Source organism: Bos indicus x Bos taurus, chromosome 25 (assembly GCF_003369695.1).
Source record: "Bos indicus x Bos taurus breed Angus x Brahman F1 hybrid chromosome 25, Bos_hybrid_MaternalHap_v2.0, whole genome shotgun sequence".
Taxonomy (NCBI): Eukaryota; Metazoa; Chordata; class Mammalia; order Artiodactyla; family Bovidae; genus Bos; species Bos indicus x Bos taurus.
In genome coordinates this window covers 27,045,719-27,060,696 of record NC_040100.1, presented here as the reverse complement: position 1 = coordinate 27,060,696, position 14,978 = coordinate 27,045,719, and the positions used below count along the sequence as shown (strand labels likewise).

The window sequence follows — 14,978 nt, the reverse complement described above, 5'->3', positions numbered from 1 at the left end:
TGTTCTGGAGGTGGAGCCCAGAGGCGCTGGTGATTTTGTTTGGATGATGAGCATCCTAGGTCCTTGGACACATCACTGCACTTCCTCTCTATAAAGCATCATGCCCCTCACCCTGTGTTTCTTAAGCATCTGCTGAGCATGTGGGTTGAAATTCTCCTTTTAGTGCTCTGTCTACTGCAATATTCAAAGGCAAGAGGTTGTTGTTTTTTGTTTTTTGAAAATCACGGTGGTTTCCAGAAAGCCTGCCGTACAAGTAGGAAAAAATACGAATTGTTTTTGGTTTTAATTTATTTCCGGGTCACAAAGACCTCACAAATTCTCATGAGAAGTGATATGGACTGCCTTCCAGAGAAGCACATATGCTTATAAGATCTTCATATGGATATTTCTCTGAAGACAATCTGTGAACACTCTGGGGATCCATGAGCCCCTGGTAAATATTCCTGCCTATCAGTTGACAGGACACTGAGCCCCTTAATCTGGCAAATCTTTAAGTAATATCCCTATTGTCAGCAGGCCTGGCCACCAAAAGTTCTTGCCTAAAGTAACAGAATCAAGGGCAATGCCTCAAGGGTATATATTATCTCATCCAGTTGAAAATGGAGATAAACTCTCACTGTTGAAAACAAATGTGGACAAAAAAAAAGTCAAGAGCTAGAGAAGGTGTCGGGTCTGTCTCGGCGCCACATAGGACAGACTAGTGATCACAAGTGTCACCTGAGCATCAGGCAGCCAGGGCTCAAGACCAGCTCTGGGGCTTGCTAAGCTGCGTGAGCTTGAGTGAGGCAGTATGTCTTCTAAAGTTTCATTTGTCTCTGGAAGGGGGACGACCATAGCACTTCCCTTCCAGGTTTTGGGGGAAGATTAAATAAGATCATGTTGACAATGTGAACTTCCCACGGTGGTGTCATTATAAGCTGAGCAGATTTGGGCGAGTCAAGACAGCTTGGAGCATCCTGTAACACCTCCCCTACTGGGCTGGGGTTTTTGGATAATCAAATAGGAGAATGTACACAGAAACCCCCTTTATATCCCTAACAGACAATACTTACACTGCTGTTGCTCTAAGGAATCATCAAGACAGGCTTCTGAAGCTCCCCTGCTCATAAAAGGAAGGGTCTATGATTTAAAGCAAATAAACAAATTTTCCTTTTAGTCTGTTGCAACTGCCTTTGAGATCATTGATGACATCCTAAGCAACTGGGGCTGGAAATTTTTTGCCTACACTCATAAAGCAGGTTGAATAGAACGATTGTTGAATTCAGCTGAGGAGCTGATGAATCACAGCTTGCTGTTGGGTATGTTCCAATATGTGGCCACATCTGGATAAGCAGGATCTGCATAAGGGAGACTCGGATCTGGAGACGTCTGGTCATGTGAAGTTTCCCCTTTGATTCTTGCCTTTGTGTTTAAAAGGCTTCTGGAAGAACTTGAGTCTACTGTCCTTTGTCGTCAGTGGGAGCAGGGGACAGTGGGAGCTTTGGTGAGTTCAGACCATGCCGGCATCACTGGTGTCAGGGTGACAGCCCCTGTCACTGCAGGGGCTGGACAAGGACAGGTCACAGGTTACATATTTAGTCTAAAGCAGGACTGATCTCTGAACATTTATATGCCCATAGGGAAGTTGCTCAGTCGTGTCCGATTCTTCGTGACCCCATGGACTGCAGCCTACCAGGCTCCTCCGTCCATGGGATTTTCCAGGCAAGAGTACTGGAGTGGAGTGCCATCGCCTTCTCCGTATATGCCCATAAGGAGAAGCTAAAGGCAAAGGAGAAAAGAAAAGATAGACCCATTTGAATGCAGAGTTCCAAAGAATAGCAAAGAGATAAGAAAGCCTTCCTCAGGGATCAATGTAAAGAAATAGAGGAAGACAATAGAATGGGAAAGACTAGCGATCTCTTCGGAGAAGGCAATGGCAACCCACTCCAGAATCCCATGGACAGAGGAGCCTGGTAGGCCGCAGTCCATGGGGTCTCGAAGAGGACTGAGTGACTTCACTTTCACTTTTCACTTTCATGCATTGGAGGAGGAAATGGCAACCCACTCCAGTGTTCTTGCCTGGAGAATCCCAGGGATGGAGGAGCCTGGTGGGCTGCCATCTACGGGGTCGCACAGAGTCGGACACAACTGAAGCAACTTAGCAGCAGCAGCAGCAGCAGAGATCTCTTCAAGAAAGTTAGAGCTACCAAGGGAACATTTCATGCAAAGATGGGCTCAATAAAGGACAGAAATGGTATGGACCTAACATAAGCAGAAGATATTAAGAAGAGGTGGCAAGAATACAAGAACTATACAAAAAAGATCTTCATGACCCAGATAATCACAATGGTGTGATCACTGACCTAGAGCCAGACATCCTGGAATGCAAAGTCATTGGGCCTTAGGAAGCATCACTACAGACAAAGCTAGTGGAGGTGATGGAATTCCAGTTGAGCTATTTCAAATCCTGAAAGATGATTGACTGTGCAAGTACTGCACTCAATATGCCAGCCAATTTGGAAAACTCAGCAGTGGCCACAGGACTGGAAAGGTCAGTTTTCATTCAAATCCCAAAGAAAGGCAATGCCAAAGAATGTTCAAACTACTGCACAATTGCACTCATCCCACACGCTAGCAAGGTAATACTCAAAATTCTCCAAGCCAGGCTTCAACAGTACATGAACTATGAACTTCCGTATGTTCAAGTTGGATTTAGAAAAGCCAAAAGAACCAGACATCAAATTGCTAACATCTGTTGAATCATTGAAAAAGCAAGAGAATACCAGAAAAACATCTATTTCTGCTTTATTGACTATGCCAAAGCCTTTGACTGTGTGGATCACAACAAACTATAGAAAATTCTTAAAGAGATGGAAATACCAGATGACTTTACCTGCCTCCTGAGAAATCTGTATGCAGGTCAGGAAGCAACAGTTAGAACTGGACATGAAACAGCAGACTGGTTCCAAATTGGGAAAGGAGTACATCAAGGCTGTATATTGTCACTCTGCTTCTTTAACTTCTATGCAGTACATCATGAGAAACACTGGGCTGGAGGAAGTGCAAGCTGAAATCAAGATTGCCGGGAGAAATATCAATAACCTCAGATATGCAGATGACACCATCCTTATGGCAGAAAGTGAAGAGGAACTAAAGAGCATCTTGATGAGAGTGAAATAGGAGAGTGAAAAAGTTGGCTTAAAACTCATTATTCAGAAAACTAAGATCATGGCATCCAGTCCCATCAGTTCATGGCAAATAGATGGGGATGGAAGCAGTGGCTGACTTTATGTTTTGGGGCTCCAAAATCACTGCAGATAGTGACTCCAGCCATGAAATTAAAGGACGCTTGCTCCTTAGAAGAACAGCTATAACCAACCTAGACAGCATATTGAAAAGCAGAGACATTAGTTTGCCAACAAAGGTCCATCTGGGCAAAGCTATGGTTTTTCCAGAAGTCATGTATGGATGTGAGAGTTGGACTATAAAGACAGCTGGGAGCTGAAGAATTGATGCTTTTGAATTGTGGTGTTGGAGAAGACTCTCGAGAGTCCCTTGGACTGCAAGGAGATCCAACCAGTTCATCCTAAAGGAAATCAGTCCTGAATATTTATTGGAAGGACAGATGCTGAAGCTGAAACTCCAATACTTTGGCCACCTGATACAAAGAACTGATTCACTTGAAAAGACCCTGATGCTGGGAAAGATTGAAGACAGGAGGAAAAGTGGACGACAGAGGATGAGATGGTTGGATGGCATCACCAACTCTATGGACATGTGTTTGAACAAGCCCCAGAAGTTGGTAATGGACAGGGAAGCCTGGCATGCTGCAGTCCATGGGGTCCAAAGAGTTGGACATGACTGAGTGACTGAACTGACTAAACTGAAAATAGAATATTTTCTCAATGTAGCCACTATGGAAAACAGTATGTGTGCACGCTCAGTCTCTCAGTTGCGTCCAACTCCTCGAGACCCTATGGACTGTAGCCTTCCAGGTTCCTCTGTCTGTGGGATTTTCCTGGCAAGAAAACTGGAGTGGGTTGCCATTTCCTTCTTCAGGATATCTTCCCAACTCAAGGGATCGAACCCACATCTCTAGTGTCTCCTGTGTTGACAGGTGGATTCTTTACCACTGAGCCACCTGGGAAGCCCCAAAGAATAATACGGAGCTTCCTAGAGAAAACTAAAAATAGAGCTGCCATATGATCCAGCAATCCACTCCCGAGTATATACCTGGAGAAAACCATAGTTCAAAAAGATACATTCAACCCAATGTTCATAGAAGCACTATTTATGATAGGCCAGACATGGAAACAAGCTAAATATCCATCAACAGATGAACAGATAAAAAAGATGTCTATTATATATATATATACATATATATCAATGCAGTATTACTCAGCCATAAAAAAGGATGAAATAATGCCTTTCATAACAACATGGATGAACCTAGAGATTACCATACAAAGTGAAGTAAATCAAAGACAAATATCATGTATCACTTATATGTGGAATTGAAAAAAACTGATGCAAAAGAACTTATTTACAAAACAGAAACAGACTCACAGACATAGAAAATAAACTTATGGTTACCAAAACGGAAAGGTGGAGAGGGGGGATAAATTAGGAGGTTGGGAGCAACATACACACACTGCTGCTGCTGCTAAGTCGCTTCAGTTGTGTCTGACTCTGTGTGACCCCATAGACGGCAGCCCACCAGGCTCCCCCGTCCCTGGGATTCTCCAGGCAAGAACACTGGAGTGGATTGCCATTTCCTTCTCCAATAATATACACACACTACTATATATAAAATAGATAAACAACAAGGATCTACCATATAGTACAGGGAACTACAGTCAATATCTTCTGATAATTTATAAGGGAAAAGAATCTGAAAATATATATATATATATATATATATATATATATATATATATCTTTGTACTTTGCTGTACACCTGAAACAAATACATTTTAAGTCAACTATACTTCAATTTTAAAAACTTATATTATGAAACTATATTGAGGGCTCCCTTGGTGGCTCAGTGGTAAAGAATCCACCTGCCAGTGCAGGAGACATGGGTTCGTTCCCTGGTCCAAGAAGATCCCATGACTCGTGGCAACTAAGCTCCTGTGCCACCTCAAGTACTGAGGCCTGTGCATCCTTGAGTCTGTTCTCCATGAGAGGCCATCGCAGTGAGAAACCCGTCACCGCATCGAAGAGCACACCCTTTTCTCTGCAACTAGAGAGAGCCCGAGAGCACCAATGAAGACCCAGCACAGCAAATAAATGAACTAATTAAATGATTTAAAAAAACAATATTGAGTGGCAAGAGAAGCTATTATGAATTATGTTCCCTCCCCCCGTCAAAAGCCACATTGAAGTCATAATTCCCAGGACCTCAGAACATGACTTTGTTTGGACACAGGGTTGTTGCAGACCTCATAGTCAAGACGAGGTACATTAGAGTCAGGCCACGTGAAGACGCAGACACACAAGGAGAATGTCACACGATGACAAAGGCAGAGTGATACAGCTGCCAAGCAAGGAACACTAACAATGGGCAGCCTCCTCCAGAAGCTAGAAAAAGGCAAGGAAGAATTCCCTGTAGGTTTCAGAGGGATCATGGCCCGGCAGGCACCTTGATCTCAGACTTCTAGCCGCCAGACTGTGAGACAATATATTTCTGTTGCTTTAATCCACCCAGGTTGTGGTACTTTGTTTCGACAGCCCTAGGAAATGAACGCAGGGAGCTGTTAATGCTATATTGCTAAGTGAAAAAGCAACTGATAAATCAGAGCACAGACTATGATCTCATTTATATAAAAATCATGGTTATGTAATTTTAAACAACAGGAAAGATATACAATAAAACACTAGCAGATTTATCACTAGGGGATGGAATAGCAGGTTTAAATTTTTATTTATTCTTCTAGTCCATATTTTGAAAATTTTCAAAACAAATAGATGATTAGTATAACAGGAGGAAAAGATTATTTTTTACAGCAGAGATAAATTGCCCCTGGAAATATGCTCCTCACACATACACCTTATACCAACAAACAGCATATTGAATTTGCTTCCTAAGGTCTCAGCCTCTCTTGCCCACACATGCTCAGACTATGACTGTTCGCTGAGAGAGGAGCAGAAGGAGGAGGGTTTATCCCTCTTCCTCTTATAATCAGTGGCTCCCCAGTACCATCAGAGTACAAGCCAAGCAATATCTATCATTCCCAACTCCTGACAGCATCTCCACTCTTGTTTCCTATTCACAACCACACTCTAATACTGATCAGCTTAAAACACACACACACAAACACACACACACATATCACTTGTACTTATCCGGGTAGTAATATTTAGCCTCCTTTCTTAACGAATCTTGTGTGTTGTTGTACAGTCACTTAGTCATATCTGACTCTTTGTGACCCCATGGACTGAAGCACACCAGGCTTCTCTGTCCTTCCCTATCTCTAGGAGTTTGCTCAAACTCATGTTCATCAAATCAGTGATGCCATCCAACCATCTCATCCTCTGTCTTCCCCTTCTCCTTTTGCCTTCAATCTTTCCCAGCATCAGAGTCTTTTTCAGTGAGTTGGCTCTTCACACCAGGTGGCCAAAGTATTGAAGTTTCAGTTCAGCATCAGTCCTTTCAATGAATATTCATGACTGAGTTCCTTTAGGATTGACTTGTTTGATCTCCTTGCTGTCCAAGGGACTCTCCAGAGTCTTCTCCAGCACCACAGTTTGAATGCATCAATTCTTCAGCACTTGGCCTTCTTTATGAGCCAATTCTCACATCCATACATGACTACTGAAAAAAACCATAGCTTGGACTATATGGGCCTTTGGTGGCAAAGTGGTGTCTGTGCTTTTTAATCTGCTGTCTAGGTTTATCATAGCTTTTCTTCCAAGGAGCAAGCATCTTTTAATTTCATGGCTGCAGTCGCCATCTGCAGTGATTTTGGAGCCCCCCAAAATAAAGCCTGTCACTGTTTCCATTGCTTCCCCATCTATTTGCAATGAAGTGATGGGACTGGACGCCATGATCTTAGTTTTTCTAACATAAAACCATGCTCTGCCATACCTTAGTGCCTTTGCTCATCCTGTTTTCTTTGGCAAGTATGACCTCTCCAGCTAAGTTCCAGTCATCCTTAGATCCTCGACTTAAATACTAGTTTATCCAGGAAGCCCTCCTTGATGCCTCTGCCTCTTTAGGTTTTCTTGGAGTTCCTACCCTGTGTCATCACATCATCTGGATATCCTGATGCCCCATCTCTAGTCGTAATCCTGGCTTCCTTCTGTTTCTCCCACTGCAGCTTCAATTTCAGGAGGACAGGAAACAGTCCCTGATCATCTCTGTGCTCAGAGTGACTGGGCCTGGTACATAGTAGTAGCTCAGTAAATTCTTGTTAAACTGCGTAGAAGCCCAGACAGCTGAAGGCAATATGACTGTTGGACTGTGTTATCTAGAGACTGCATCTCCTTGCTCCTGCTTTGCCCCCTTCATCCCACCAACCACAAACCAAACATATCATTTTCACTTAAGTTTAGGCCACCCTACATGGGTCCCCATTACTCTTAGAATAAAATTCAAATTCCTTGTCATGGAAAATAAGGCCCTACAGGATTGCCTTCTGACAATGCCAGCCTCAGCTTATATGGCAGAGGTGCTATGAAATTTGCTGAATGATGAAATAGATGGTAGGTAGGTGGATAGATGAATGGATGGATGGAGGGATGGAGGGAGTATAAACTTACAGGAAGTACAACTTGAGTATTTATTTCTCTTCAAAGAAACCCTTTGAAAACATTCCATAGCAAGGGAAAAGTAGAAAGGGCATTCGATTTTTAGTTTTACCACTTACTATCACCTCTTTTTGCATGCATTTTGCCGCTCTGGGACTCAATGGTCTTGTCTTTTCACAGGGCATTAAGTTAGATGGTTCAACAAAGTTCTCTGGAGATGCTTCTCTGGCCAGGTCCCCGGGCATCCACAGGGTTTGCCTAATGATGCCTTCCTCATCTACTCTCATCTCTTTTTTCTCTCCTCCAATCCCACACTGGTGCCTCAGACAGTAAAGAATCTGCCTTTCATGCAGGAGACCCAGGTTTGATCCCTGGGTTGGGAAGATCCCCTGGAAAAGGGAATGGCTACCCACTCCAGTATTCTTACCTGGAGAATTCCATGGACAGAGCAATCTGGCAGGCTAAAGTCCATGCAGTCACAAACAGTCGGACATGACTGAGTGACTAACACAAACCCACACTAGGGAAAATTCTGGATAACCATTAAACTTTGCTTTAGTGGACTTTGCTTTTATTGACTGAGGACTACAGTGTCTCATTTCTTCCTCCCAGCTGCCCGTCAAGGTGTCTTTCTAAAAAAAAAAAAAAAAGTTTCATTCCCAAGAGGAATTTTCAAGCCAGCCAGCAAGATAATGGAAATTTCCCTACAAAACAACATCCCTACCAATCACTGAGCAAAGAGAATGTCTGAAGAAATTTTCCATTGCAGGATTCAAATGTCCCTACTACATTTCACTTCAAAGTCAGATCATAGCTCCCTCATACAATTTTTTTCTCACAGCTAGAATTCCACCTGAAGTTTTCAATTGCAGGTCAGAGGTCCCCAGACACTCCAGAATCCATCCACTTTCCCTCACCTCATGTTCTGCTGATGAAATCTTGGCCAGAGTCACCTCCTCCCTGGACAAAGGGGATGACCTCCAAATTGGTCTCCATGCCTCTTCCACTTCCCCTCGAAGATATTTTGCCACACAACTGGCAACTCATTCTTTTTTTACTTAACAATGCAAATCAGGGGACTTCCCTGGTGGCCAGTGGTTAAGAATCTGCCTTCTAATGCAGAGGACACACCCTGGTGGGGAAACTAAAGTCTCACATGCCAAGGGGCAATTAAGCCTTGGTACCACAACTGGTGAAAGCTGGCATACCACAACAAGGGGCCTGTGCAGCCAAAATAAAATAAGTAAATAAATATAAATATTTTAAAATAAAAATTAGCACATGAGAATATAAATTGAGCCGCCATTGTGGAAAATAATTTGTCTGTTCCTCCAAACAGGAACTATGCTCTATGTGCATTAGACATAGAATGCCCATGCTTCTCTGCATGCTAAGTCACTTCAGTCGTGTCTGGCTCTTTTCAGAGAGATGGACGGTAGCCCGCCAGGCTCCTCTGTCCATGGGATTCTCCAGGCAAGAATACTGGAGTGGGTTGGCATGCCCTCCTCCAGGGAATCTTCTTGACCCAGGGATCGAATCTGCGTTTCTGATGTCTCCTGCATTGGCAAGTGAGTTCTTTACCATTAGTGCCATCTGGGAAGCCCAGAATATGCATATGACTCAGCAATTCCATTCCTAGGTAGAGATCTTCAAGAATTGAAAACAGGTATTCAGACAAAAACTTCTGCAAAATGTTCATAGTAGCACTATTCACAAAGTTGGAAACTATCCAAATATTCATCAACTAGTGACTGCACCAACTTATCATTCAGCCATGAAAAGTATAGGTCACATATTGTTGGATCCCATTTCTATGAAACATCCAGAATAGGTAAATGAATAAGAGACAGAAAGCAGATTAGCAGTGAGCAGGGCTGGGAGAGTGATTACTTAATGTCTACAGCTTTCTTTGGGGTGATGCAAATGTTTTGTAACTAGAGATGGTAGTTACACAACATAGTGAATGTACTAAATGTCACACAACTGTGCACTTTAAAAATTAGTTAATTTTATGTTAGGCAAATTTTACCTGTATTTACAAAAAGTGCAGATCAGCCTATGTCACCAAATGACAACTCTCCAGTGGCTTCGCCTGAGAATCTGAGTCAAGCGCATGCTTCTTCTCTTCAGGTTAGTTTCCAGGATCTGGTTCCTACCTACCTCACACTCCCAGTTTTTGTCTTCCCCCTTGTAACCACAGCCTCCAGCCACACCGGCACCCATCGGGCCCAGCTCCTTCCTTCCCCAGGGCCTTTGCTCTTACTCTTCCCCCGCCTGTAAAGTTATTTCCTGATCTGCAAAGTTCCCCCTCCAGGCAATTGCCTTAAACATAGTCCCTTTGTGGACACCCTCTTTGATGATTTCTCCTAATAATGCCTTACATTTCATCTCTGTTGACCTCATTATCCTGCTTTATTTTTCTATTAGCTCTTCTCATCTGAAATTATTGTATTTACATGTATTTTTTAATTAAGGTGAATACACATAACATTCCCCGGTGTCTCAGGGGTAAGAATCTGCCTGCAATGCAGGAGACTCAGGAGACTCACGTTTGACCCCTGGGTCAGGAAGATCCCCTGGAGGAGGGCATGGCAACCCATTCCAATATTCTTGCCTGGAGAATCCCATGGACAGAGGAACCTGGCAGCTACAGTCCATAGGTTCAAAAAGAGTCAGACACGACTGAAGCAACTTAAGATGCGTGCACACATAACATAAAATCAACCCTTTGACATGTATAGCATTGGCATTAGGCATTTTCACTGTATTGTACAACAACCACTTCTGTCTAGTTCCACAATATTTTCACCACCCCAAAAGGAAACCCCGTACCCGTGAAGCAGTCACTCCCATCTCCCCTCTTTAGCCCATGCCTCTGACAGTCTATTCTCTGTCTCTATGGATTTGCCTATTCTGGATATTTCATATAAATGGAATCATACAATATGTGGCCTTTTGTGTCTGCCTTCTTTCACTGAACATAGCGTTTTCAAAGTTCATCTGTGTTGTAGCAAGTATCAGAACTTCATTCCTTTTTTAAAAAAAAAACACTGGAGTGTAGTTGATTTACAATGTTGTGTTGTTTTCAGATGTACAGTAAAGTGAATCTGTTATACACGTATAGATATCCATTATTTTTTAGATTCTTTTCTCATATAGGCCATTTCAGAGTTGGAGAAGGCAATGGCACCCCACTCCAGTACTCTTGCCTGGAGAATCCCATGGACAGAGGAGCCTGGGGTGCTGCAGTCCATGGGGTCGCTAAGAGTCGGACATAACTGAGCAACTTCCCTTTCACTTTTCACTTTCATGCATTGGAGAAGGAAATGGCAACCCACTCCAGTGTTCTTGCCTGGAGAATCCCAGGGACGGAGGAGATTGGTGGGCTGCCGTCTATGGGGTCGCACAGAGTCGGACACGACTGAAGCGACTTACCAGCAGCAGCAGCATTACTGAGTATTGAATAGAGTTCCCTGTGGTACACAGTAGGTCCTTATAGTTATCTATTTTAGTATTTATATGTCAGTTCCAATCTCCCTATTTATCCCTCCCCCTCCTTACCTCCTGGTAGCCGTAAGTTTGTTTTCTACATCTGTAAATAAATTTCTATTTTGTAGATAAGTTTTTTGTAACTTTCTATTAGATTCCACATATAAGTGATATCATACAATATTTCTCTTTCTCTGTCTGACTTTCTTCACTCAGTATGACAGTTTCTAGACCCATCCATGTTGCTGCAAATGGTATTATTTCATTTCTTGTATAGCCAAGTAATATTCCATTGTGTATATGTGCCACATCTGCTTTATCCATTCCTCTGTCGACGGACATATAGGAAGGAGAAAAGGGTGGTCTTCAGTTCAAAGCAACAGTGTCCTTTGCTACATTAGTGGCCCTTCAGTTGGGCTCCAGCTTAGGCAAAATTCTCCCCCAGGACTTTCTGAAAATAGCTCACTTCACTGAAGGAAATCTAGTGTGCAGGAAAATGTTTTGGAAAAACTGCGAGCTTCCAAGGAGCAGGAAAGAAGCTTGGAAAGAATGTGGATGCATCTTGCAAAAGAGTGGGATCCACATTGACCCTCACCCAGCTCCACGGAGCCCCCACAGCGCTTGGTGTCACCATCCCCCTACCCGGGGCAGAGAGAAAGGAAAGCTTTTTCCATCACAGCCTCAAAGCCACGCAATCAAGGATGTCGCCAAGATGATACACCCCCTCAGGATCTTAATCCCCGGGTGGATGAGAGCAGACTTAACGACTCCAGGACCAGAATTAGAGCCTGAGCTATTAAGTGCTTCATGACTCTGGTGAGGGAACAGATCGCTTAGTCCGAGTCTATTAAAATATGCAATAAATTACAGCAGCTGGTAATGGCTCCAATATGGCAACTTTAGCGAAAAAGAGAGAGAAGACATTTTACAGTTGGATATTGTCCTGTCTCTTTTTCTTTCTGTGTGCCTCCCTCCTCTGCCTACACATATGTATGTACATGTGTGTACACACAGATGCACAGACACACACACACCCTCACACAAACGCATACATGCTCCTTTACTGGAACCCCATGACACGTTCCTCTGCAGAGATGCCATAGAAAGAGCACTATAAAGTCAGACAGAATTGTGTCAGCATCCCATCTTTTCCACTAATCAGCTGTGTGAGCCCAAACAGCTTACTTCACCTCTCTGAACCACTATTTCTTTTCTTGTAAAACAGGAAGCTCAGTAATGCTTAGGCCAATCACCATGACAAGATGACACAGGGGCTGGATCAGGTGCACCCCTGCAGTTTGTAGGGTGAGTAAGCCTCCTTTTTCATCCCAAGGAGCCTAGATGTCAGGCGAAGCAAGGGGCCCAGGGCTCAGGATGCCATTTTTCAGAGTCATGGCAGCCATGTCCAGGGAAAGTCATCTCAAAAAGAAGACCAATTGGAGGCATTTGGTGATAATTAGAAATCACAAAGAACAATGTGTAACCCAGCAATCTTTGAAATCCATTAGCACAAACCCTTAAGGAAAAAGCAAAGAGAGCCACAGCATCATTCAGCACTAGAATGCAGACTGACACGCTTTAATCCAGCTCTTACATTTTTAATTATATTAATCTAATTTTAGACAGTAATGAGATTGTGGTGCACAGCCTTTATTTCCATTTCAGGTTGTCTCCTTTCCTTCTCAATCACCCACACTCTCCAACAGCGCCAGGCACTGGAGCCAGCCAGCTCCCTCTTCCCCGGAACACTGGTGATAGCTTCCCAATGCCTCTGCCTGGCAGCTCAAAGCATGGTCTGCCCAGCAGCAGCAGCAGCGTCACCTGAGAGCTTGTTAGAAATGCAGACTCTCACACACACTCACACAAAAAGAAATGCAGACTCTCAGGCCCTGCCCCGAATCAGAACCTGCAGTTTCAAAAAATCTGCCAGGAGTCCATTAAGGCATGAACTACTGCATTTGAGGACCCTCTAGACAACGGGTGATCTTTCTAAACACAGCTGGACCCTGGAGCCCCGGGGCCACGGTAGGCTCCAAATCTAACCAAAGCCAACTCCTCATGCTTCCTGAGTTTCTGTAGTTGTTCTTATTTTAATCAGGCATGGAGATGTGAGTAAGCACACCATCCTTTGGCAGCACAAGACTAGTTCTTTCCCTGTTGGCAGCTGCAGCCAAAGGGGCCCTGGTAAGAATAAATCTAGTGCACCTTTACTGTATGTTGACTGTGCCCGGTCTTGTTCTCAATGCTTTGAAAGTTAGTCACTCAGTCGTGCCCAACTCTTTGCAACACCATGTACTATACAGTCCATGGAATTCTCCAGGCCAGAATACTGGACTGGGTAGCCGTTCCCTTCTCCAGGGGATCTTCCCAACCCAGGGATCGAACCCAGGCCTCCCACATTGCAGGCAGATTCTTTACCAACTGAGCCACCAGGGAAGCTAAAGAATACTGGAGTGGGTAGCCTATCCCTTCTCCAGTGGATCTTCCTGACCCAGGAATTGAACCAGGATCTCCTGCAGTGCAGGTGGATTCTCTACCAGGGGAGCTACCAGGGAATTCTCAATGCTTTATTGGTAATGAAGTATCCCTTGCAGCATCCCTGGGAAGTGGGTGCCACTATTATCCCCATTTCACAGATGAGGAAACAGAGCCTAACCAAAGTAGGTGAATTTCCCAAGGTCACAGTCAGGCTTGGAACCCAAGAGTTTGATTTCAGAGCCTGAACCTTATCAATTGTGTGCCCCTACAGGGGCCTCAACCCATGTGAGACCCTGATTCCTTCACTCAGCAGAGATTTTCCGAGCCAGGAATGTGCCAATCACTGGGGGGAGGACTGTAAGTGAAGACAGAGATTTCACCTCAGGGATCTAGGTCTAGTAGGAAAGAAGGACATTAACCAGATAATTACGCACACACACACAGTATGCATATGTGTCCTTACAAATGGAGAGGGTGTTAGATAGAAGAGGCACACAGTGCTCTAAGAATAACTAGCTGGGGGAAGTGCCCAGTGTGGGTGTCAGGCTGGGCCCCCACCCAGGAGACCTTTGAGCTCAGGGATGTTTGAGCACAGGGCTCATGGAAACATTAGCTAACAATGGGACATGAACAGTCCGAAAAGAAAAGATGTGAGGGTATAGGACGCAAAGGGGATGGAAAGAGGCCCCAGCAGGAATGCCTCAGGGACCATGCTAAGAACATCATTATCCCTGGCATCCTTTTCTTCACAATTTCCTCCCAGCACAAGTTTCCCTCTCCTGCCTCACCATACCCCTGCTTCCTTGCCCCTTCTCCAAGGGTTTCCCTTCCCTTCCTTCTCCTCCTTCTTGTTCCAGCCCTGCTCCATGTCGGCACTGATTTGTGGCTATAATCATCAGGTCAGGGCTAGTTACAGATGACAGGAGTCTAATTCCAACAGGCTTAAACCTGAATGGTTTAGCTTCAGGAGCAGTTGGATCCAGGTGCTCTACATGGCATGGGGAATTCCTCCTCTCCATATTTGGACTCAGATTTCTTGAGTTGGCCTCATCTCCAATGAGTTTGACGGCCTCCTGCAGCTCCAAACCTAGATATCCCATTGGCTTGTTACCAGCCAATATTACAAGCTAATATTTTCCTGGCTTGGCAAATATCTCTCCTAATGGTTCTGTGACCTTTCCAAGGAGAAGTCCAGCGGCCCAGCTTGGATGACACATCTGTCCCTAAACCAGTCACTCTAGCCAGGATACATTAATGCTTTAGTTTGCCAAGCCAGGGGGCCA

The 14,978-nt window shown here is 44.2% G+C and overlaps 1 pseudogene; it reads right to left on the bottom strand.

The window, feature by feature from the left end:
• LOC113883383 overlaps positions 1-9,951 on the bottom strand; it is a 128,612-nt pseudogene extending 118,661 nt beyond the window's left edge.
• Positions 9,952-14,978: the final 5,027 nt, after the last annotated feature.